At 39.6% G+C, this 26,847-nt stretch overlaps 1 protein-coding gene across 2 annotated transcripts in view; it reads right to left on the bottom strand.

Moving 5' to 3' along the window:
• grik4 (glutamate receptor, ionotropic, kainate 4) overlaps positions 1-20,473 on the bottom strand; it is a 235,311-nt gene extending 214,838 nt beyond the window's left edge. The window contains exons 1-3 of one of the 2 annotated variants that reach the window (XM_079353701.1): positions 20,384-20,473; positions 20,104-20,181; positions 15,341-15,421 (exon numbers count right to left, since the gene is read on the bottom strand). The gene's annotated coding sequence lies outside the window, so the exon portion shown is untranslated. Of the gene's footprint in view, positions 1-2,065; positions 3,002-15,340; positions 15,422-20,103; positions 20,182-20,383 lie in introns of those variants that run through there. The other variant, XM_079353702.1, reaches the window with a different exon arrangement.
• Between the last annotated feature and the right edge of the window lie 6,374 nt (positions 20,474-26,847).

Here is a 26,847-nt window from a genome sequence, read left to right on the forward strand (position 1 = left end):
TAGCTAATAAAAATATTGACCAAACATTGTGACAAAGTTATAGGGTACTTTTAACTGAAGGTGAGGTAAGTTATCTTGCATACTAGATGAATACAAAATAAAACACAATGGAAATGAAACAGTAAGCTATGTATGACTGCAGCTATAGATAATGTTGGTGTGTAAACTTTCAACGCAAGCAGGAAAATGTATTAAAGGCTAATATACCTGAAGTCACCTTGACCACCTGTAAGTTGGGTCTATGTTCATCGAGCATAAGCGAGGACCTACGGTTAGAGTATGTTAATGTCGCCTTCACTGAACCTGAGAAAAACGGACGTGGGCTTATCATTTAATGGAAACCCGTTATTACAGGTTTATGTAGGTACCTCAGCTTTACCTAATTCCTTAAATATCAAGCAGTGGGAATTCCCTAAAAGAGTTGTGTATTGATTTATAGCCAAAACGAGCACTGTCATCTTCGACGAGCCAAGTAGGCCTGTTCATTGGCAATAGTAGTATTATAGAAACATCCCCTTCAGGTCAGTTATAGGCTAGAGTTTGCTGGAATTTTTAGCTGTATCTCAGAGTCCTTATCAGTGTATGGAATATAATCAGTTTTCATGGAGTTGTAATCAGAGTTGTTTAAACTATCTGGTATCACAAGAACCTTGTTTACCATCATAAAGTATCAAACATCCCTGTGTTTTAAAACAACATCTTAAATCACTGTATTTACATAAAATATCCAGCTATATTATAATCACCATTCTAAGCATAAAAAAACAACAACAAATAAACAAACTGAGGGTTTCTTTGGTGCGTCAGCTGCATCATTTGGCATTAATAAGCTCACTGTGTGAACTTGGATTGCCAGCTTGCCGACACAATTATGTACATCAAATCAGTTCTGGGAAGCAGATATGTGACTTTTAATAGCAAAGCAGTTTATACAGCATTTCTTAATTTTGGGATCAAGAAATGCTCACATTAGCTGACCAATATTTAAGGTCACTCGGTTCCCATAAAGTGTCCAATAAAGTTTTGCAGACAAATGATGAAAAACCAAATAACTTTATCACAAAATAATTTGAATCATCAACTATGTCTATAAAAATAGCCAAGAGGAAGCAAAACCCTTTTATAATGGTAGCATACATTAATCTATGGCAGCCAAGTTTTTAGTAGATCAATGGACATTCAATGAAAATAATCGTTCATTTTGGAAAGGTCTTGCGGGGACTTACAATGGAGTCCAAAGCTACCAACGTGAGTCTATACCACTGCATCACACGAGTGAACATCCTGACTACAAAAAAGAACAAAAAAAAACTGATTTTGAATGTTATGCAGAACCTGCAGGTGCCACAAGTGGAGCTAAAAAGGCACTAAAGTGAACCACCGGGTGGTGCCAAAAATAAGCTCATTGTCACCAACGAGAATCACTAAATGTATTTACAAACTCATGTCCAATAATGTTTATGTCTTCTCTTTTATTTAAAAAACCCCCCAAAAACATCATATTGTAAAATCCCAAAGCCCGTCTCTGTTAGGAGTGTTGTATGGACACTTAGTCAACAATCGATCACCCCCTTAATGAATTTACTCTCGATCTATATCAGTACACTTAAAATGGGTCTACTTTATCTCTGTAAGCCGTCACGAACCGTCCTCGGCCTTTGCCTCCTGCAAATTAAGAATGTGTGAGCCCTCACTGATGGTCTGAGCTGTTGTTTCCCATTACTGCTGGGACATTACTAGGGACACGCTTTCCTTTCAGCCCAGCATGCAACAATTAGTCTACACAGCAGGACTTTTCATACGACACACTGGCACATAGAGCCAGGAAAAATATGGAACCAGGCTGGTGGAGTGATCGGAGTCAGTATTAAAACAGGTTAAAAGATCCTTTTATTAGTTACCGTAAATGTATAACATCTCAACTTCTGATGCACAAAAAAGATAGCATAGAGATGATATCCCAGCTTGAATCTGTAATAAAGTGATGTCGAACCCTTTTACGCATTTACACTCTTTTGTAGACGATTCATAGCGTAATTTTACTTTAAAAACTTAATTTCCTTACCGTGGGATTTGAGCTCCCTCTTGTCCGCAGGTTTAAAATATAAACACAATAACTTTGCCTCAGGTTGTGCGCGTGTATGTCCGCTGCCCGCAGAAAAACGTCATTTTGCCAGAAAAGCGCAATTGCAGTGCAACTCAATCCCTCTCTGTATAGTTCGCTGATTCTTGTTCCGCGCCTCCCTCTACCGCTGAGCCTCAATGAGCAGATGGAGGGGCAGATAGGCGATCAGATCAACTGCAGTCTGGTTAAATGTGATCTTTAGATAGCCATGCAAGTCCCAGTTTATGGGCTTGTAGTGCGCCAGCTGAATAAAAAAAGATCCACATCTTAAACAGTTGGAAAATTATTCCTCCTTACTTTACCCTCGAATAAAAGCAGCCCTTTTCACAGCGGTGGGTGAGAGTTTTGTATTCCCTGCTTAGTGGTTACCTCCTGCATTAAAATAAGATAGGCCTTCTTAGCTGGAATGTCTGATTTTTAAAGCTTTTTCTAACGATACCGGTGATGCTGCATATCCTGCATCCCACCTCACAAGCGAGGGAAGAGCGCAAAGAAAAAGCCAGGCAGTGATTTCTGCTTGAAACAAATGGACCTGTGTAACCCGCTCTGTACAAAAAAAATAAAAATAAAAAAATAGACCGCTCGGTCACATCTTGTGTTTGTACGTAGGTTATAGTCCTGAACAGTCGACTGTATCCACTGCGGTCCGATAGAAAGATGCAGAGCAGATCGAGGTGCAGACGAAGCCCTGTCCGTTCCTCCTGTGCGCAACACTCTCAGTCAGAAGAGATGGAGAGGATTTTTAGTGCCTTCCTCACACTGAGGCTGACTCGACCTGCAAAGGAAGACGCTCCGAACTCCTGATGCATTCGTGAAAAAACTCCGGAGCTGGGTTTCAACATGTGAAAGCAGCCAGTGACGATAAAGATCATCTAACAGAATAGGTCCATCTTTTTAAACGGACTGTAAAACAAACGATTTCGGTAGTAGATTGAGACATGGGATTGTCAGCGTTTTATGAGGCATAGCCTATAATGAAAGGCAATAGTCTAAGCCGCATCGCTAAACATTGTCTATATAGAATATTTATGATTATATGCATCTATGCTTTCACAAACAGCACATGGTGGGATTCGTATCGTTGCTGACTGGGTTGTGCCAAGGAGGATTCGAACCCTTGAACTTTATGTCCCCAGGTTATTTTCTGACCGTGCAACAGGGGAGACAATATCAATGGCACGCCTTGTTTTTTGCCTGTATTTCTACTTACTCTATGAAATGTGTCGTCAGCCTTTTGAGGGGGTTAGAAAGTGCCATGATCAGCCCAGACTGAAACTAAACTTTCCTTTCCCACGGATTTTACAGTTGCTACCTGTTTTTGTAGGTGCTGAAAACAAAATAAGTGTCCTGATCACCACAGATTTATAATGGTCTTTGACTGTGTGGCTAGTTGCACTGAATATAAACGCTCCATGGGTATTAAAGTGACTACTGGAGTAATTATTTTTTTAAGAGGGAGTATGAAACATTCAAAAATAATCAAGCTAGGCTTTAAAGAGCTAAAGAGCACTACACCATCTTGAAAGTGCAAATAAAAAAATCACGAATGAAACAACTGAACAACCACTTGAGTTTCTCTCCATTGGTCCCTTTAATTCTGCAAAGCAATTCTGCAGCATAATCCTCATGAGTCCTCCCTGAGTGGCTGTTGTTGCTGTTCCCATCCGAAATTTGTTTTTATTTGATGTCTTTCTTGAAACTGATGATGCAAACACCTAAAGTTTAAAGAACAAAGCCAGTCATCAATTTTGTAAATGAATAGAGCCTTTTTATTTCAGATAAAATTATACAAAAACATGTAACACAACAATTCAAATGAAACGATAAAACAGGGTGTAATGGTTATATATTCCCTTTTAAAGTTTAAGCACACAATTTCAAAATCTTTCATCATCATCTTACTACTGAGGACCCTCCTGGTGCATGATTCTCTTTATCTATACCTGAAATCATGCACCTATATGGATAATAAATCAATTAAATTCTGACTAATTGACCTTCCATACATGTTTAAATATATTTGACATCAAACAAACATTGACTGAATATGCTGTTATAACTTAAGCTCAGCAAAGTCCGTTGTTGATCTTACAGAAGAAGAATAAGTAGAAGGATGAAAAGAAGAACAACAACAAGAAGGAGGAGGAGAACAAAAGTAATAGGGGGCTCCTATAACTATCAGCCTGGACCCTGTCACAAACTTGTGGAGAAAACAGCACTTTTGCATAATAAAGAGAACAAGATTTCATGCAACTTGCTATCAATGGTATTCTTACTTGTTTTGTGCACCCCAGGGCATATAAAAGGTAAACCTGTTTCTTTATAAATGTAACCCAATCAAATACATGCAATGCAGCAGCAACATTTAGAGGTCATAGTCAGAGCAGCAACAAGGTGTTCTCCCTCTTGAACATGTGAAAAGTACAATATAACCCTGTAGATCCTGCTGACCTTATCGCAGATCGACAGCCTCGAGCCTCTGCGAGAACTTTTACATCTGTCAACATCTGTGAGGATTTAATGACTGAACAATAAGGTCATACTGCTGCCCAGCTCTGCCCTTTGACTGGTTGTTGTATAAGCATTTCTTTCAAATGTTGCCTCATCAAGAATCCAGAGGAGAGGCCACCAGTTCATATGTAGCGCAATGAATAAATAGTTTGCTGCAGTGAAAGAGGGATGTCCATTACGTCCTCGGTCAGTCACATCAGTGGAATGAAATGTCTGTTTAACCACCCAACACGGTTGCTATTAAAGGTAAAGGTAACTCCTCTTAAGAGATGTGACGTGACATCTGAGATATGCTGACATTTTTCATGGAGTTCCCCACCACCCATCCTCCATGCACCAACCAACACATAATTCAAAGTATCAGAAAGAAGAGGCTGTACGGGTGCACTGAAGGGAAGCCCATACACAATCGACCATATCAAAGAGTATAGCTCAGAGAATTGTAGAATTGAGTCTCAAACTAATGGAAGGAAATAGATTCTGAGGAATTATTTTTCCCACAATAGTAAATTGGGTATGTCTTCTTGTTGTATTTCTCTTGACCACAGCTACACAAGGGCTTTATCTTTTGGAAATCACCTGCATTATGAGGTTTGTGCAGATTTGGCCTCAGGTACAAGGAACACATGATTTAATATGCACAAAAACATTATTCCCTATGTCTGAAGTGGGTTTTCAATAACTCCTCTTACATACAGTCTCTGTTTTTTTTGTTAGGATCCCCATAAGTTGTACCCAAGAGCTCACCTATTCTTTCTGCGATCCACTATGAGCATACAGTCAATTCATGATCTGTTGATAAAAAATATGAAAGCAGCATGCTTCAAGTTGGATGGACTGAAGTGGTACCAATTGTCAATATCTCAATAGATGTGGCCAATGTGGAGGTTCATTTGAATGGGTCTAATTTAAGCCAAAAATGGGTTAAGTGTCATAGGCCCTTCTTTAATGTGAATATGGCTTTGTTTTGCTATTCTCTAAACAGATTGGGTGAATCACTCATTATTTTGTAAATCATGAGTTTGGACCTGCTCACACAAAATGAAATAGTGAAAGGTTGATTTGCAAAACACTCCCTGTCGCCAAGTACTTCCATAATATCTCCCACAAAAACAAACCAAAACAAATACCGATATATTTTGTTGCATACAGTTTTCTTACTTGCTAAAATATCAACGTCATCATAACAATATGACAGATAACATAGAGGTGGAGCCTAATGAAGATGTTTGGATGTCAATCATAGGGTGCTTATGTAAAAAAAAACCTCCAAAACAAGTCTGTGTGTGCACAACGATGAAAAGCTTCTGACCTGCATGAGTTCAATCATTCTTCAGGAAATATTACAAGTCACAAGTAAAAAAAAAAAAAAAAAAAAAAAATCCCATATAAAGTACCAATTAACTATCTACATGAAAAGTGGTAAGTTTACAAATGATAAGCTGATAAGCTTCATGAGGGAGGATTGAAGAATAACGGCTCCTCCATAAAAAAAAAAAAAAAAAAATTCTCACTTTCATTGACTTGTCAACTCTTGTCCAGGATCAGCACGAACCAAGTATCAAACTGTTAATGTTTAAAATGAAAAAAACACTGATTCAGAGCAAGGCTTTTGTCTGAACAGAGACAGCATTAGATAGAGTTGATCATTTCTGTGAAAACTGTTTTGTGTTTGTATGCTCACAGACCGCTGAGTCCAGTCTGTGCTGCTTTGATGTGTGCTCTGTTGACTTAACCTATGCACTTAAAATTAATAAAATGGGTCAGGTTTCTTTAAAAATAAACATCTGCATATAATAGAATGATTTCTGTGGACAGAAATCATTCTAATGTGGACACACTCAGAAAGCTAAGACATAAGTTCACTGTCAGGGTTTTCAGAGCTCAATGCAGTGCTGAGTTGCAGTGGTAGATGGCTGTCTAAATAACCACTGAACTGGACTGATTTGCTGTGCTGTGTCACAGCTTAGGAGTGCTGAGAATATGAACTGGCATATCTGATGTTCTACTCCTGGCACAGTCGTAGAATTGTGCACCTTTTTGATGTGAAATGGGTTGTTAATGGGGCATGTAGAAAAATCTGACTTGTGGAACTGGAACATTGACAGCTCCCTAGAATTTTCCAAGCACAGAACTGCACTGTGTACAGTAATTTACTGAGTGCAATGGAAGCGACCTACACGTAAGTGTTGAAAGCCAAGGAAGCAAAAATACAGCCAGATGAAAAAAGGTTCATTCACGCCATGCCATACAAGAGTATGTCACTGTATCATAACCAAGTACTATTGGCCTCCTCACAGACACTCGCTCAATACAAGAATACCTCGACACAGTCTCACACTTCACCCAGTATTGTGGAAAAAACTTCTTCAAACTCAATGTCAGCAAAACAAAAAAAATGGTCTTTGGCTACCCACCATCCCATCATCACTAACAACAAAACAATAGAGACAGTAGACCATTTCAAATACCTTGACAATTGACAACAACCTCACCTTCAAACACCACACAACAAACATCCACAAAAAAGACTGTCAGCAGTGTGCAAACTCAAAAGACTTCATGCTGCACCCCATCTAATACTGTACACCAGCATTGTTCAACCCATTTTACTTAACTGTTCTGCATGCTTTTTCAATATGCACACTGTAAAAAAACACAACAGACATACCCAAAAGTAGTCTGCACACACCAAATTTAAAGGAATTTAACATCAAGACCATTGCACGTATCGCACATGCAATATCCCTGGACGCTACCCACCCACTCAATCACTACTTCTTACTCCTACCCTCTGGTAGGAGGTACCATGGTTTAGGATGCAAGAAAGCCCACTTCAGCAGAAGCCTAATACCCTCAGCCATCCAAATAATTAACAAAGCAAAACCTCACAGATGAATGTATGCAACTATATGTCTCCCATGTATCCCCAAATTCATGTATAACTGTAAACTGTATATACTCTATGTACCCCAACCGTAATGTATGACGTGTATGTTTCTGTCTAACCAGCCTCTCTCAAATGTGTACCATGAAAATCTATGGAACTGTGAAAAAGAATAACTAACTAACTAACATTGGGAGAAGCAATTACAGTATGTACGTCTTCATTTATGTTTGGATAACCACATCTGCCTTGAAACAAAAAATATTTGAGCATGGGCCAAACTGCAATTAGGCAGCACACTGACACTGCAATAGGCATTATTGACGACGTCTAAGCAGTGTGGTGTGTGGGTGGGGTGGATGTGAATAAGGCTGCTGATGCTGAAATGCTATGACAAGGGTACAGTCACCGCACTATGATGAGAATAAGGACGAGAGGAACAGCTCACAATGGATGACACATTTGTGCTGAAGTCAGAGGGTGGGTACATCCTTACTGGCTTATTGATTGAAGGAAGCTGGCAAGGTGAACTAATAGGGAATAAAATCCACTGTCCAATCAGAACATGGATTGTCAGCAAATTGCCTCATTAGCATTCACAGCATTATTCGATGACAGCTGTTTGGGCACTGCCTCCTTTATTCACTCATAAACCTGAGAGGTTTTCTTTCTCTGAGGACTGGTCTGAACTCTGCACTGAACTAGAACCAAAGATTAGTCATCACAGTAAATCTGGACTCCGATTATTCCATTGATCTGTTGTGAAAGTTAAAGGATGATGAATGCTTGAATAAATGTATGTATTTGAAATGTTAAAAGAAAACATTTACCCTAAAACAAAACAAGGTAACAAGAAAGGTCTGTCTTTCTCTGCAGAGCATAGATTAGTGGACCATTCTCAGAATGGACTGGTAGAAGGAGTAAGGGTACAGCAAAGGGAGATCAATCAATTGTGGTTTCAACTATTCTCTCGAAGGGATAATATAATACGTTTTTTACTAAATAGAACAAATTTCCTTCTCGGCTCACAACGATGGGACAGACTTGAGGTCGCATTGACTTGACCTTTCACATCTGACCTAAAAAATCAATCAACAAAAAAAATCTGGATGTGATTGTCATGTCATGCTTTCTCTATGGACAACCCGAACTGGTAATGATTCCAATCCAAGCTGCTCCTGTTGACTTTTTTTCCCCCCTTTCTGGTAACAGATATGCCAAAGTAATCTGGTGGCCCATGGATTTTTGAAAACCGGTCTGCAGCATGTTCAGATGCACATTGAGCCTCTTAGAAGTAATAGGAGTCCAACTAAAGAAGAGTCAAGGGGGTCATTATGTGAAAGAGCACATATAACTAAAGCTTGTGTTATTGTTTTTACAACATGATCATGCTTTGAAATCAAAATTCAGTTTAAGCTAAACAGAAGTGTAAACGACAAATAGCCACTGCTGATAATATATTTAATAATCCCTCGGGAAGAGGACTAATAATGTACTTTATTTGATTCCACATACATATGAACATATTCATATACAGTATGTACCTCAGTGCACACTGGTGCATATACATATGGAGAGTAAGGCCTTCACTGCTTGTGTTGGAGATTGATTTACAACTTTCATCCTCTAGTGGTTTGACACTGTGGTTTCCCCTGTGAGTCTCTGCAATTTTTAACATGGCATAACTGGATAGTAAATATTTATTAGCCATGAATCAGACCACTGCTGCACTGGTGCAGGACAGCTGTATCAAAATGACATGTTCATTGCACATGTAAGTGCAGAAAATACACTCTCTTTATGTGTTTCTACCATCTTGCTCTACATCCCTAAAAGGTCCTCCAAACATTGTGTATTATATGACCAAGTGATGCTGTTCATTCAGCTAACGTTAACAGGATGATACTGTTGTCCATCATATAGACAGACAGCAGGCTAAAGGCTTTGGCTTTTGTCCAATGGCCACAGAGACATAGAGATGCAAAATAAGAAAAGGATGAGAGAGAAAAGGACAAACAGTAGGTGATAAGGAATAAAGCACTGCGGTAGAGTAGAATGACGTGAATTTGAAGCAGCAAATGAAGAATGGTGTCACAGTGAGGTCGAAGCAAACACTAACTACATGTGACAGTCCTGAAAGCAATCATACAATTAGATACTGCCTGGATCTGAGCTGCTGTAGTGGATCTGAAGACACAGTAGAAAAGCTGCTGTTGAGCATGATGGGTGCCTGATGGGGAAATCAAAGGTTATGTGTTTTGTGAGGACAATTTCGTCACTCCTGCAAACCATTATCCAGGCACAAAGGAGAGCATTATTACTCTTTACTAGAGAATGGGCAGTAAAAAAAAAAATTCTTTGTAAATCCAAGGCAGGAGAATTGAGCAATGAGGACAGGTAGGAGCATTTAGGATGTTGTAATAGTTTTAGGAAGCACAAACTGCTTGAGGGACATCTGGCTTGTGGTTAGGATGCTGTACTTGAGTTAATGCACAAAAACTCAAATGTTTGTCTGAATTAGATCATTCTGATCCATGATAAAATGTCCATATAAAAGGATCATTCTTCCTTCCTGTTCCCCGTCCCATCACTATGACATGACATGCTTTGCCTTAGCTGCCCTCTTAGGGACAAAACATCCGTCAAGGTATGACTCAAGCTCATGCAGCTTTGCATCGCTGTCAGTTTGAATTTGTGAAGATTCACCTGCACACGAACACACTTAACATTCTCTCTTATCTTAATTTCCTTCAGCTCAGGAGTCATCTGATCTAAGTGTCAATCCCCATTCCTGACTTTATAAGAGGTTAAATAGCTCAGAACACAAACTGTCCTCCTTTTAGAATTGACTTGAGTGTCATTTATACTTCAGACAACTATGTCATAGTGACTGGAGCACTGGGACTGTCGGTGCATGACCTCTATAAACAGACAGAAATGAATGTTCCCTATCAGTTATTACCTAAATAAGCTCTCTCTCATAAACAGGTGCTTTGGCTCTGAAAGATAAGATGAGTGGAGAGTCTTACTTTGAACTTAACACTTGACAAAAGCCTATGTTGTAGAGTTGTAGTGTGAAGCAAAACCACCCTCGGTATAATTTTCAAGGTGAAGGTGTTAATGTAGAGAGTAGAGACCTCTCAGTGGGTCACCATTTAATAGGTGCCCTCTCTTCACTTCCCCCATCTGCCAAAACAGTGCCCTTGTGAACCAGTTTATCTGGATTAGCAGGGCTCTAGACTGCAGAAGCCCCGGCTGAACTTCTGCTCCAGTAGGTATTGAGAGATGGCTCACCTTCAGGCCCTACCAGGGATTATAAGCGTCCACTGAATCTGTGCCCTTTTCAAAAGCCAGCAGGAGGCTGTCAGATGAGTTGAGGCCAACAACAGGAGACACTCATGTTCCAAATGACTAGTTTGGGGCCTCCAGTCTGTGGAGAGAAACAGCAGACGACTGAACAAAAGAGTGATTTTCAATTCCAGTCATGTTTTATTGTTATTCTCTTTCCGTCTTTCCTCACTTTTTTTCAATTCTCCAAGTGGATTCATTCCCTCTCGATGTGGACGGTAGCATTGAGGTATTATTGATTGGTACTCTGCAGCAGGATGTCAGGTAGATTAAATCACCTGACCCCAGCTTTGTCTTTCAGCTTCCTTTTGGAAAATTCCGACAGGCAATCCATATCGAACATTGAGATGCAGCCGAATCTGCTTCAGCCCATGTAAGGTAACATACCCTGCTTCCAGAAGATCACTTCAAAGCTGTGTTTCAATCAGAGCAGAATACACAGACAAATATTTGGCTGTGTATGAAGGATGAAGCTGCTTGGGCATTAGAAAAATCATACTAAATTATTTTCGCTTCAGGATTGGATGAAGGAGCTTCAAATATACAATTAAAATGCACATTTTAGTCCCAAATATATCTCAAACTGGAAGCCTTTTCTCAAATTCTTTGTTCACAAATACTGTAAGTGTAAAACAAATCTGTTCAGCTTCAGTGCTCATGTTAAATTCATGCTCATGCTTTAAACATAAACCGAGACAGCGGTGGGGCATTAGCGTCTCATACGATGGCAGCATGTTGTAATTATGGATGTGGGCTGTTAAGAATACAGATAAGGTCTGTTTAAACTGTACATGCTCAAGAGTGATGATCACAGAATTAAGGTAGGTATGCTAGCTGATTGAAAGAACAACTCATCCTTACTACAACACTTATGACTCAGGAATGTTTGTGCTAGTTGGAATAATAGAAGCTAGAGTACAAGAAAATGTCCTCAGTACTGTTAGACTTATGCAATCACATTTTAATCTTCATAATCTTTTAGTTGTATGTCTTTATCAGGCAGTTTTTGAAATCAGTGGGAGATGTTTACGACTGCAATAGGATGCGTTCAACACTCTCAAATGTTGCAGTTCTTAATATAAAAACACCATAAGTTACTATACTATTACTCCCCCATCCCTATATTTGTTTGGAAAATTTAAAAAAAATTTGTTTTTTCCATTTCCAAACTTGTTTATCACAACGTTGATTTAACAATATATATTTATAACAGCAGTAGCTCAGGACACTATATAGGTGACTTCCTGAATATTGATGATCAGCCACCAAAGTGCACAGAATGGAGAATGAGCAGCATCCTGCCTGTGCGTCATAGGTGGATACAGCGAGTTGTAACATGGCTTGTAAATGACACTGAATAATTCTCTATGTGACAAATCTGACTGTAGAAACCAGTCATCCGGCAACAATTGTTTGATTCAGTTCTGTGTCATGCAGCAGCTGCAAGCTGTTGAGAGAATATACATAAGATCTGAAGCATCAGAATGGTAATAGATGCACTTTTCGATACATTAACATATTGATGAGAAATCAATATGCCAACTGTGTATAACAATGAATTCTGAACCTTTTTTTTTGGAAAACTTTTTCATTGTAATAAATGGAAACCTGTTTATTCAAGGGGTGCTGCTAAGTCAACAATTAAACTCCCATTTTGGGGAACTTTTGTTGCCCTTTGATGACAACATTTGAAATATTTCACAAAATATCACAAAATATGTCTTAAAACAATTTGCTGTGTTGCTGTGCTTGCTTATTAGACACATTAGGCATAAATTAAGGATGATGAATAACCAATCAGTTTCTCCACTCCAAAAAATCCAACATCAGAAGGAGCAAGACACTCTGCAGTCATTAATCACCCTCACCCAACGTTACAGACTCTAACCCCCAGTATTATGTCTGTGATTAGCCTGTTAATACCTACCAAAGTTTCCAATTCAGATTTCTTTTCTTCTTCTTTTTTGTGCATGGCAGTGGCTACAACCATCAGACTGCCACTCTGATATTTGTAGTGTACCAACCTGTCCAGTGCTGGTCACCAAAATCTTGAGAAACATGCCTGCCAAAAAGTGCCGTTGATTATTGCTGCTGTTTTAATCTACGTCAAGTGTTGTCCCAGATCAAAACTCAACCAGGCAGTGCTGTGCAGTACAGTAATGTCTCCATTTACTCTTTCACAGCAGGCTGAACCGGGGATCCCGATGCCAGCTGGCCCACAAAAGCGCTTTACCCAGATACTCCATCAAAGAGCTACGTAGTAATAAGACAGGGTTAATGCCAAGCCATGTCACAGGTGGCTACCTATTATTGGACAGGTTGATTATCGTGTGTCCCCCAGCAACAGCCTTTGAATAGGATCAGGTACCATTTTAGTCAGTTGGCATCCATGACTGTGCGCTCTTTCAGCAGCACATATTTTAGCATATTCCTCCCATTTGAAGGAGTCAGTTCATTCATCTCTAAGCATCAGATTAGCACATGCTCCCGATGTCTGGCCTGGCTCATTGTTGTGCTTGGGACAGTGATTACTCAGGAGAGGCCATGGATTAATCCGACTCTGGAGAGCACATCGATCTTCAGTCCAATCCATCTGATATTGGCTACTGTTCGATAAGTGGGGGAGACTTGCAGGATGAAAATCAATCCCCAAAACATCAGGGCTTCCCATTTGGGAAACAGGTCATAAATGAGAAGATTGTGGAACAAGAATCATCAAATGTCTTTGCTTTAGTAACTTGACATTTCACAGAGCAGCTGGGATATAAATTGATCTTGACTATATTGCTTAAGAATTAAAAACATGTAAATATTTTCCATGAAAGAAAGAATTGTTAAAAATGACAACAGAGGACAAGCTAATAAACTTAACAACTTTTTTCTCATTTCACCAGCCGTTAATGAGATCTTCCCATCTCCCTTTTCAAAAAAAAAGAAAAAAAAGAAAGGCACCAGCCAAACCACCATCTGAGAAGCTTGTTTGTATATGCTTGAAGTTTTTGGAAGCATCGTGTTTTATTTTTCCTCTTTATTTTTCCTCCCCTGTTCAAAATGTAATACTCTTTGATGAGCACCATGAAACTCGACAGTGATTTATTGCATAGGCGAACACCCCCGCTGTGACTCTAGAAGAGCTGCACAGAAGAAGTGAAGGAATATTATCTGTTATTTTTGTTGCCTGGTCTTAAAAGTTTGACCTTACACAAACTTGTTGATCACAACGGTGGTTCAACGATATATATTTATAAGAGCAGCAGCTCAGGACACTCTGTTGGTGACTGCCACAGCAAACACAGATAAATATTGATGATCAACTACCAAAGAGCCCAGAATGGAGAATGAGGAGCATCTTGTCAAGTTTTAACATGGCTTGTGAATAACACTGAATACTTCTCGATGTGGCAACTCTGACTGTAGAAACCAGTCATGCAGCAACAATTGTTTGATTCAGTTCTGTGTAATGCAGCAGCTGCAAGCTGTTGAGAGAATATACATAGATCTGAAGCTTCAGAATAGTGCACTTTTAGATACATTAACATATTGATGAGAAACTCTATGGAACTATGGAACAGAAACATGCACATATATTTGTGTGTGTGTGTGTGTGTGTGTGTGTGTGTGTAGGTGTGTGTGTGTGTGTGTGTGTGTGTAGGTGGTGTATGTGTTTATGGAACTACACCTCAGTTTTATGCAATCTGCAGTCAATATGATGATTGCGAAGCTGTTTGGGAATTTGTGAAAAAGGTCTCCAGAAAATTTTCTCTGTTTGCATTCTGTCACAGGTGAGTTATTTAGTCAAGCATGCTTATCTTGAAATTAAACCTCATGGCAACAAGCAAAATGACACACTCTGCCATAATCATCCAATGTTTACAAATCTTTAAGGTGCTTAAAATCAGGGAAAAACATCAGATCCTCAACTTGATTTTCAGCCTTGACTATACAGTACATACTGTACGTATGTTTCCAAAATATATGCAAAATAGAATCTTAAAGCGGGTGACTATTAAGGGGGGGTGACTATTTTTGAGGGGGTGACTATGTTTTGTTCTGGTTTAAATCTATATTTAAAGGATCACACAACATGAAAGGCTTGAGCAGTGGAAATCAGAAATTTACAATGCATGTTATTGCTTTTGGTCTGAAGACACATTTCAGATATCTCCAAAAGGCTAAAGCTTCATTCCATTATTCACACAGCACTGTTGCAGAGCGAAGGAGTAGAATGGCAAAAACGGCTCGTCTCATCAGAGCTTGACATGAACTGCCCTCCTGAAATCCTCCCATGTGAGTGACACCTTTCTCCTCTTTGGCTTTACCACTCCAATTAGCTTGGTGACAGGTGCATGTGGAGAAACGAGACAATCAATTACCATGCCCTCTCTTCTGTGTCTTTATCACACTCTGTCCCCTTCTTCCTTTCTATTACTCTAAATCTATCTTCCACCCTCCCTCTTTTCCATCCTTACCTTGTGTGGCTTCTCTTTGTCTCCTAAAACATGTCCTCTCTCTCCTCATTCCTCTCTGCACTCAGTTTCACTGAACCATGCCTACAGTCAGGGTGACAAAGAGAAGAGGGGGTATGTCATTCAAGCTGTAAGGCATCCTTCTGCTTTTTCAGTCACGCACACACACACACACACACACACACACACACACACACACACACACACACACACACACACACACACACACACACACACACACCCCAATGTCAGAGTGCTGGATATTACTCTGCAGGATCCTCTTGACCACAGCTTTATTAATTTTGGAGGAAAACCACATGTCTCATAGTCATTGTTAATCTCACTCCTTAATTTGAGATATCATTAATTTCCTGAGTTTTCAAAACTCACTCCAGGTTTAAGGGAGTGTGGGCCTTCTTGACTTGATGTTTGATGGTGAAAGTTTGCCCCCTGCTGGTAATGATCCTTACCCTCTCTTGCAGTCTTTATCAAACCACTGTGTAAGCTGCTTTCAAAGACTCACCCTTCTGATATTAAGGGCAACAAAATGTCCATAAAAAATAATCTTTAAGGCCATGTTCAAACTCTTGACTAAAAAGACTGGATTAAAGATACCTACACATTTGTAATGTTTACATCTTTTTACTTTTTTAGATCAAAGGTCATTTTTAGAACTTCAAGTGTGGGTAAATCAATGTGAGTCAATGACCTTAACACTGCATCCCTGACAGCTGCAGTACAAGACAAACTCACACATAAAAAAGCTTCAGGTCATGCTAAAACAATATTTTATTAAAGCAAATCTTCCTTTGCTCATGTACTGATTGCAATTCTACAGTAGCTCATAAAATATATAAGCTGTACTGCAGCTGAATTGCATTCATGAAAGAGTAACCAGAAAATGTTTAAGGACATCAGGAAGCAAGTTTTAAAACAGATAAGGTTCAGAAAGCAACTAATTTAGTCAATACACTTATTTGTACTTGCAAATTAAATATCATATTAATAATACATTCCTTGAATAATAGCAATGGTTATATTGTGATACTGCATTTGTCAAAATTAACTATATAATGTGAATTAGACATTAATGAAGAATGTCACCTCTTGAGGTCACTAGGTTGCATTACCAAACACACAGTATCCTTGCATTGTGTTGCTGTACATGAAGTGTAGGTCAAACTGTTTAAGTGTGTGCAATTTGGATACTATCTGTCAAGTTTGAACCACATACTTTTACCATTGAGTGGCAATGTGACTACAAAAGAATATGGGGACCAGAGGACACTGGTTCCACTGTCTCCAGGAGCAGCACAGGGCTACAGTCCGATCCTGCCCCCCAAGCCATGCCAGGAAAAGAGAAACAAACCTGTGTCCTATAGTCCTACAACTTCCTGCACTACTAACACTGTGCACTATGATCATCAGTAGGGATGTTCAGGGCACCAGAAACATAATTTGACCCAACTACATTGCCAGAAACCAAGCCACCAGTGGTTTCTCCTGCCCCACAAGCTGCTCAACAGACAAATCACCAAGAAGCTGATCCACCCTCCACTTTATCTGTCAGCTATTGCTCAAGCGATAGAGGACTTGTGGCAGCATAGCAGTGGGACATTAAAGCAGCTAAAAATCCTGCTCAAAGATGTTGCCAACATCTTTGCTGCCCACATTTTGCAAAGCACCGGCAGAAACACAGCAAATTAACTGGCAATGCTGCACTCATCCAGCTGTGTCTCCCTTGGCTGGAATTTACCAAACCCAGATTATTCAGTATATGCTGGCTGACAGGTTAGAGCCATCCTACTGTCCCTGGGCTGCACCAGCCATCTTGGTAAGGAAGAAGGATGGTATATGCTGCTCTGTTTGGAGTCTGTCTTTTACATTTGCCAAGGCCTCTAGCAGTTCCAAGTGATGCTCTTTGAGCTCTTGACAAGATTTTTCTTCACTTAAAACACACAAAGTGATCAAAGTGATGGGATAATGAAGTGTTTAACCAGAAACTTTAAGATATTTGCTGTCAATGCCATCTTTTAAAGGCCTGAAAGAAGGTGTATGGCCCAGCCTGGAGGAGAAGGTATCACCAAGACTCTTAAGCCAGGGGATGAGCCATTGTCAGGTTCTGAAACAGCCGTCGGATCATGTGTTCCTTGGAGCAGACAGCAGCTCTCGACTGAGACCAATTGGCAAAAAACTGCCTGCTGGCTCATTAAGAGCTACTGGAACAGCCTAGCTCACAGTGGAACATCATATACACCGACTGCCACAGACTCTATGACAGTTACTGATGAGTTGGGACAGCAGAGTATGGCGCCAGCTGTAAGTTGCTTAAGGCAGATGACCCACTACTGGGGGCAATATAGCTACTGCCTAGCACGCCTCATTTACCATCATAGTTTGTGCTCCACTGAGTGCCTGGTATGTTAAGTTTGTTTTTTTATGTTTTAAACATGACATGTTTGCATGTCTGTACAATCAGTTACTGTATGTGACTGTTGATGTTAACTTTAAGATGTTTATGACTTTATTTATATGTCTTATACATGACTGTTGTTGTATGCAATGCTTTTAACCTCAATGTCAAGCACATTGAGCTCACCTGTAATCATAAAAAACTGATACTGCTACCTTGTTTGGTTTAATGTCAGAAATGTTTTATTCATATTTTCAGGATCATTACCATTCCTATATATAAATTTTTAACTTGAACAAAATAGTTATCTAACCAACAGGCAACCACTTTTTGACCAATCCATTATGACCACCTCTCTAAACTTTAAAGAGGACATATACCCCTTTACACCTTCTAAAATGAAACATCAGTGGTTTGTAACCCTGTATAAACCAGCTCTCCAAGAACGCTTCATTTTTTTTAAGCACAAGTTTTGTTCTATGCTTGGGGTGGAGTCCATGGGTGGAGATACCAGTGGAGGGGAGGAGATTTGGTTTTACCAGAATCCCACTGTGACATCACAAGGGTAGCACATTTGAAACAGGGCATTTTTCTCTGTCGTGTAATACTTGCAGACCACAAACCAAGGACAGGACAGGTTTATTTCACATTTTGTGGGTTGGAGGATCACTCAGGTTACCCAAATATATATGTTCAACACTGTGAAAGTATATTTTTCATAATATGCCCCCTTTAAGTGAAACAATATGGTCATCAATCTTTTCTTCATAACTGTAATAGTCATTCAATATGTTTGGAACAAACAACACAGGAATCAAGTTATGCAATTTGTTACAGTAAATGTTGAATTTCATTCAGTTGTAAAAAAAAAAAAAGAAATTTATCAGGCAGTTGGTTCAAACCCCCCAACAGCACCAGGGGAAAGCATTTTCTGTCAGGAGCTGATACAGAAAGAGCATGGCTGCTCCTTGTAGAACAGGGGGAAAGGGGCAAGACACCCAAAGGCAAACAAGGAAGCATGACATATAGTGTGTGGGAGGAGATAAATAAGCATGAAAGTCACTGGGCTGGGAGGAAAATAGAGGGATGACACCTATAAATGTTAGTGAAAGAAGAAGGGACAGAATCGAACACAGAGGAAGAAAGTAGCTGACAAGAGAAAATATTTTCACAGAGACAGTGAGAGGAAGAAGAAGGAAAACACAGGAATGTAACAGGACCAGATCAGAGCCTCCAGACTCTTCTTACTAGTTAAAAAAGAGATTGGACTTCAACACAATCAAGAGTTTTCAAACACAATGGGGTCTATTTCATTAACAGTGCAACTCTGGCCTCCACTATCATCAATGTATTCCTGAAATTTTCATTCAGGATAATAGTATGACAGCATTCATGCTAACCATGTATTAATTAAGAAGTAAATAACCTGCTAAAAGAATCAAAAGAAGCCTATGAGTGCTATTTATGGACAAAATGTGAGGATCAGGAATAACTGGGAGTTCTAAACTGCACCTCATAATTTTTGGAGTCCTTCAGTGGTTGGCACCGTCTAATCCATTTCACAATTTGATCTATTCTCTTTCACAATCCCTGAGGTGTTGTACTGCAGTTGACTTGTATGGGATTGTTCTTAGAGATAAAAATAAGGCAATTCACATGACAGCCTACCAACTTGAAAGAAGGAAGAATGTATTGTACTTATACTGTATATTATGATAAATTGCTGTACACACAAACACACCCAAAGTCTGGGGTCTATCCCTGTTATTATATCTGAGGGAGCCAAAGAGGGTGCTGCAATCTTGAAAAATGAAAAGTATCCAAGACTAGCCCATCCTGCTGCCCACTTCCACTCAACACACCCAAGCATTCCAGCCTCTGCCTTAGCTTCAAGGCTGAAATAGCGCAGTCCCCTCCACTCTCGTGCTTAAACCACTGCTTCATTTTGTGATTGAAAAATTGCTTGTGTAAATACAGTCGGGGTCTCTTCTCAACCTCAGAAACCTTGCTGTAATGATCTCCCCTGTTTTACTTTCCACTAGCATACAAGATGCACTTTGAGTAAGTAAATTATTTTAAACCATGAGAATTAAATTAGAAAGATGTTAAGCAATACACTCTGAGGTAATGGTATCAGCTTTCTGTGTGATTAGACGCTGCCACCTTGTAAAAATACAGTTATCAGGCCATTTAACAACTGCAACATTAGGAATTTATTTAATTGATTATATGAAATGGTTCACAGACACACGTTCTCTGTAGACCTACGGTTTTGAGTGAGATTACTGTATTTCAAAATCTGCGGTACCTATATCATATCAGAAAAAAACTCATTAGTCTGTCACTAACTCACCTTTAGCTGCAGGATCATGGGATTGTCCGTCTGCTTTGGAGAGGTGAGGTCCAATTTTCTCTAATAGTCCTCCAACCTCTAGAGGAAGAAGGGAGTACACAGGAGACAGATGAAATTGGATCAGTAGTTGCACTTTCCAGGGAGCAGATAAGAGGGTAAATAAAAATTAATAGCAGAGCAGGAAAGAAGGAAGGAACAAGGAGCAGAAAAAAAATTTAAGATAAAAAAAGTTTGGAGGATAGCATTTAATGAAAAGGAGATTAAAAAAAAAACCTCACACCTGCTTGTCTTCAGATTCCTTCACATCCTGGTTGATGTGATTGAGAATCTTCCTACAGCAGTCTGCTGCTTCCTTCACTTTGTCCTTCTCCAATGCACGGGTCTAAAAGGATAAAAAAGGAGTAAGGTGCCCTTAGTTCTGCAGGGGACTGACAAATTAATGTTTCCTCTGTCCATTAACACACCATCTTTCTTATAAATTGTGATAAAACAGGGAGGGCATTATGACCCTCTAATAGTTGGTTAACTGTATCATCAGTGTGCTGCCTCTGTGTGAGGCATAAACCGCAGTCAAGTCAGAAATGATGAATCAAATAATGGCTGAGACATTTCCTAAAATGTGCACCCCACTGTCAGGAGCAATACAATGTGAATCCCTCCATTTTCATCTGTATTTCACTGATGTTTCCCTGAAGACACACTGAACCTTGCATGAAACTGTCAATTTATTCAAATTGTGTTGCTTTCTTTTATTCTAACAATGGATCTACATTATTACCTATTTTATTTATTAACATCCAGAATCTTAAATGTAATAAAAACAAAAACAAAAACAAACATTTGTTTCTTTGAGGAAATTAGTGAAAGAAAGGCTGACGACAGAGACTGAATCATAAATCACCAAAGCTGCACCAAAGCTATACAGCAATCCAGGATAATTACCAAATCTAATTAGCGAATGACAATCAAAAAGACAATGCAATGGTGAGAAGAATGAATGAAGTTATCATTTTAAAAATTAAAAGTATTTGGCATCCTATGACAGAATTTGTGATCATGTGCGTAAGCCTTTCAAATGTCTGAGGAGGACTGCAGAAGAGGGATGGGTTTTGAACCTACATCAACTGTAAGTAGTTTGTGCTGTGGTTCTTCCTGCAGGCATGATGACATCATGGCTTCATAATGCAGGGAAAGGGGGTTTGTATGCCCTCATTATACGGAGTATCACGCTCACGATACTCACTAATTGTTAGTTTTTTTTGGGACTAATTCAAAAGTGTCCAAAAATCCCTGTTTCACACTTCTCAAGTGTAAATATTTACTGATTTTTTACACGTTTTCATAAGACTCATGTACAGAGGACATACTGGAGCCTGGGTTCAAATCTGGCCTGTGGCTATTTTCATGCATTTCATTCCCCAAAAGCACAAGTTTCTTTTTTTTTCCTTGGTCGTGAAGATCTCTAAAGCAAACGGCTGGTTACTGCAGAACATCCCCCCCGTCTGCTTGATCTTCCCCTCCTCTCCACAGCTTAAATGTTAAGGTCCAAAGCAAGTCAGGACAGAGCAAAGACGAACCGAGATCAGTCACCAAGTCGATCTACGTCAGGGGTAGTAGCCATGGTAATCACAATTAAACCATCAGCAGCAACTACAAGAAGAAGGCCAGGCTTAAGTCCTCAAGGTAGAAGAGAGAGCTTAACTTTTAATGTAGACTAGATCAATACTCGGACCCTTAAGGGAACGTTATACTTATTTCCAATCGAGACATTTCAGTCAAGGTAGTCAGCCAATATATGGCTACCTCACACCTAATGTGTCAAACAGACTTTCATTTCACTCTCTGGCTTCTAATATTCATCTTCTTCTTCTCAACATCAGTGATCTTGAAATTCATTCAATGAAAGAAAATGTCTGAAGGGAGGAAACACAATCTCAGCCTGAGAATAGTACTCACCCAGGAGAACAAGTCGTCTCCTATCTGATCAATTACTGAAGACTTGTTTCTCTTCTGTCTTCTGCTGCCATTTGCTTGAGATTTGTAACTGAAATTCAAAGGCGACGGACCAATCTACACTCAAGTTAATGTGTGTGTGAGAGAGTGTACAACTGTACAATGTACTGAGAGTGATCTTATATTAATTAATATTGATTAATGTTTTAAAATGTCAATTTATTCTACTTTTTACTGCGATTAAGTTGTTATGCCATACTATTTAAACATCTACTACGTTTAATTAATTTCCCTTACAATTGAATTTTGACCTCTTTGTACACGTCTCTTGTATTATAGGATTCCAAAAGACTCTGTTGGGTAACTCTTGCTCCATGAAAAACTTGATGGCCTACTTCATTAATATGCCCAAGCAAAATTGATAATTCCAGATGACTGTTATTCAAACTGGTCATCAGCTTCCTCTGAACATCTGAAAGAATTATGCTGTAATTTGCACCAGATGCATTCCCAAAAAAGTGCAATTGGCCAACACTTAAAGATGATTATTGATTAGTGAGAGACACAATTGTTGACTCTGTTCTTCGGATCCGCCCAGTGTCAGACATATCTATTTAAAAAAAACAGGTCCATATCATAGGGAAACTCATTTCACTATTGAAATGTCCAATGTTGGCAGGGGATTTCATCATTTTTCAAGGAACTCTCTTGCATATCTGCACATTTCAAAAAGCTCAGAATAAATCACAGCTTGAGATTGCATTGGTGACAATGATGGCTGTTTCTTCTAACCCTTTAAATACTCCAGAGCGAAAAGTAACAAGTTAAAAATTACATTCCAATGACAGGTGCTCATGTGGCTTAAAAAGTTCTGAAAGTTATGCAGAAAAAAAAACACTGATGCTGGACAGGCAGACCACTTGATACTTTCAAATAGATAGCTGTAAATAAAACAGAAGGGTGGGGCAGAAAAGTAGGACACTGTTTTAATGTGGTGTTATCAAATGCCTGCCAGAGAATTTCAATTTTCCAAACTGATTGGATGTAGGGTGTTGGGACCCTGAGGAAGTTATCAATAGAGTTACCATAGTGTTTGAGATGAGTGGTTGTTGTGACATCGACTAAGGGAAGAGAGACAAAGCGTAGGAAAAGGATAGAGAGCATATTTTGCATGAGGGGACTCATTAATCTCTCTCAATTGTTGAACAAAGTTGAAGGATATTCTTTTATCTTTGAGTTCCATTAGCAATTAAAACCATCTTTAAATCTGGAGTGACTAGTGTGACACTAATCAATTTTATCCAAACAAAACACCATTTGTATCTATTAGTCATATGATCAGTAGCAAATATTCTGCCAAAAGTCTGTGTGTAAAGATAGGACTGTTGTGTGTTTAGGCAGTGAACCACCTTCCTTAGCACTGCCAAAGCCCTGGCACCTCCAGTCTCTGTCTGGCTGCAGCAGTCCAAACCCAGCAGCATGTGAGAGGTGGTACTCAACTTAACCAACAACTAGCCCGTCCCATCCCCCATGTACAGTAGCACCTTCCCTCTCCCCATTGCCATAACTGGCAGGGCTGCTTTATAATACTTCTGCTTGAAATCATCACATTAGACCTGATAGCATTATCCTTCTGTTGACTGGCCCTGTGCCAGTGTAAATAGGGGACAAAGAGAGATGCAGACAAGGTTAATAAAGGCAAATGTCTGTCTGTCTACCTCTTGAAAGATTGCTGAGGTCAGATTTTTCTCACATTCAGGCTGAAACTTAATCTGTTCTTTAGCCGTGTTTCGACAGGAGGAACTATCCAAAGAACTATAGTCTTTTTGAGGAAATGGGTGAATGTGAAGCTCCGGGTAAATAATCTACTCTAAAAGACCCTACTAGAGCTTATGACAGTCTAGGAACTTTTGGGGTGGGGTCACCAGCGCCTTCAGGACTGAACTTCTGATTGGCCACGCTCTCGAAGTGTAGGCAACGTGTAATTGGCCAGGCTCTGGTAGTGTAGTAACGTCTGATTGACTGTGGCAAAAGATAGCGTTAGCACCATGTTTAAAGAGTGCAGCTGCAAGCCAGTTGTTTACATTTTTTATTGCGCTATGAATAAATGTTTCGTAAATGAATTTGGGAAAGAAGGCCAATGGCCGCTGGACTGACGATGAAGTGCAGGCCTTGCTAACCATCAAAGCGAAGGAAGACATTCAACGGGAGTTAGATAAGGCCACCCGAAACAATATGGTTTACGGAAAAATGTCCTGGGGGCTGACTGGCATGAACGTCTTCCACAGCAACAAACAAGTCTGGGAGAATATAAAGAAGTTGAAGCAGGACTATAAAAATTGCTCTGGCCGCAGAACCAGCAAGTGGTTCAACCAGCTAGTTGCACTCCTGGTTCTTCGGCCGGCGTTTTCTGGTATTGCAGTGACGAACGACTTGGAAACAGCCCTCCTAGAGGCAATGTGATTGTGATGAAGATAATGATTAAAAGGATCAAATTGTTTAAAAAAGAGGTGTGAAATTCAGTCATTCATCTCTGCACTTTGAAGCCGTGAGCATCATTACAGCAGCACCATAACTACCAATAATGGTAAAGATTGTGCCACACTCTCTACAGATGAGGCTACAAATGCACTTTGCTCCTCAGTAGCCTCACATCTGAACAAACTGCCCTCCAGTGTTCAAACCTGCTCATAAAGCATCCCCTGGCCTGGGGGTTGGCAACCCGGGGCTCCAGAGACGAATGCAGCTGTTTTTTTGGGGGTTTTTTTTCTCTCAGATGGCTCCCTGTGGCTTTGCCATAAAAGAAAATTTAAAAAATATATTGTTGTTCCAAATTTGTTTCAGCTTACTATGACTATAAATAGTTAATCTGTTTCATTGTTTTCCTATTAGCTTCATTTTGTGCATTTTCACCCTCATGTTCTTGGTCAATACGGACTTATTTATCTTTTAAATTCCACAGAACAAAGTGTTTTACATGTACTTGCCTTATCAGAGAAAATACTTTCACGTAAACAACAGAAAATGTGGCTGCTTGTCCATACCTCTATCACTCTGCTACCAAAGGCCTCTGTAACTTACGAGTTAATGTTTATCTTTGATACTTTCTTTCATCCAGAACCATGACTCACATCCATCCCTTTTTCCCCCAGGTAATAAACCTCAGAGTTTTACTGCTGGTGACTGCTCAGCTCCCCTGGTGCATTTGGAGCTGCTGTTGATGGATGGGAGAGTATCAAGCCATCAGTTTGCCTGAACAGATTTTCCCAAAACCGTTTTGTATTCAAAGCTATGTTCTCGTCTTATCTTAGTTAACTGTTAATCACTGGTTACAACAGTGCGATCCAGGAAATTTTATTTTGTGAGTGTCTTCAATAATTTTAAATCCTAAAAATAAGAGTTTTAAAATGGATTTTTATGATGATTGGTTACACATGTATGAGTAACAAAAACACAGTTCACATACAAAAGTTATACATTCTTAGTTATTAAGGATCTAAGGTATGAGCTTTGGATTCAGTAAGAGAATAAGTAGATAACCTGACTAAAACATCAAATAAACAACATAAAATACATAGTACAAAGCCAGTTCTTCTGACATCCATTCATTACTCCCACCTGCCAAGAGCCTTTTCATCACTTACATTGAATTACATTGTTGATATTGAATTCAGTAGTAGCCTACTGTTTTGTAAGCCTGGTTATTGTGTTCAAACTTGCAAAATAAAGTATTTAAACTCTTGCCTTGGTGACGCTTAGCAAAGAAATGCCAGGCTAGATCAGTTTCAGAAATGTAGTGAGTTGGATAAGTGCATGTGGAGTATTGGTCCTCAATAAAAGAGCAGACCATAAGTAAACATTTTATACTTGTTGTTTTAACCTACTTGCATTGACTGCAAAGATATGTGATAATAAAAATAATTTGGATTTATTTTAAATAAATCTGATAGTGCCTCAATATGCCCTGTTTTTTACTTTATTCTCTTGCACCTCTGCAAAGTCAATGAGTAACAGGGATTGTTTCTATAAAAGTCTGTTGAGCGGGTGTTATCACAGCTCCCTGCTGTAAGATCCAGCTTGACTTATATCTCTGCCATAAAGACAACAAGTGTAACATTTGACAGCAGGACTGCCCTGCTGAGATCAGGACTGTTCTCACAAGCTTTGTGCTCAGCAATAACAAGTGTATTATGGTCAGTGAAAATGGAGGTGTGAGCAACTTCATAAACACGGCTTATTCACACATCAACTCTTTTGAGCCACTGTGGATGTTATGCTATGACAAACTGTTCTGATGTTCAGGTTGACAACACCAATATGACATCTGTACGACTCAGAGTTACTTTACCTGCCTTAGTCCTTCCTTGCTGTTCTGCATGATCCTGGATCCTCGCTTGCCTTTGCTGGTGAATTCAATGTGGCCTGTTAGACCTTCCAATTCTACCTGTCCAACAAAGAGAGAAAGAGAGCAACATGTTAAAAAAAATCTCAGTAAGTTGTTATATGAGGAGGCCATACTCTTACCACCTGTACGTCTAAGCTAAAAAAGTTTATGAAAAGCTTGCTGGCAACCTACTACCTTAGAAGTAGGTATTATGTCCTGTCGTCTATTTTTGTGGCGTCCAGCAGAGGCAGTCTTACCATCCTCAGGTAGTTCATGAGGCTGGTGCCGTGCTCCCAGATCTTGGAGGACTTGCAGGAGAGCTGAGTGGCACCAACATTCTGGCTTCGATTCAACTCCTGGACGGCTGCCACCACCGCGTATACCGCATCAAAGAGCAGAGCTGAGGA

The sequence above is a fragment of the Symphodus melops genome (assembly GCF_947650265.1).
Source record: "Symphodus melops genome assembly, chromosome: 10".
Classification (NCBI taxonomy): domain Eukaryota; kingdom Metazoa; phylum Chordata; class Actinopteri; order Labriformes; family Labridae; genus Symphodus; species Symphodus melops.